This window comes from Egretta garzetta, unplaced genomic scaffold (genome assembly GCF_000687185.1).
Source record: "Egretta garzetta isolate BGI_Z169 unplaced genomic scaffold, ASM68718v1 scaffold407, whole genome shotgun sequence".
In the NCBI taxonomy this organism is placed as follows: domain Eukaryota; kingdom Metazoa; phylum Chordata; class Aves; order Pelecaniformes; family Ardeidae; genus Egretta; species Egretta garzetta.
In genome coordinates, this window is record NW_009260183.1 from 95,130 (window position 1) to 95,422 (window position 293).

Sequence of the window (293 nt, forward strand, 5' to 3'; positions counted from 1 at the left end):
CCCCTGGCAGAGCTCGGGGAGCGTGGCAAGCGTTGACCTCGCGTAGGGTCAGCGTCGCCTTTGGAAATCACCTCTCTGAGCGAGACCAAAGGCGTGAATTGCAAATATTTCCATGTGGGAACTTAAAGAAGGGAAAGTTGCAGGGCACCTGAGGCATCCCAAGGTCTAAACTGGGGGGGAAGACAGGGAAAACGTGACCCTTGATGCCCTTGAGGGGTGAGCTGTGCCCGTGATGCTCATCTTCTCTCTGTCCCCAGTAAGTCTGACGCTGGATCCAGAGACGGCGCATCCCC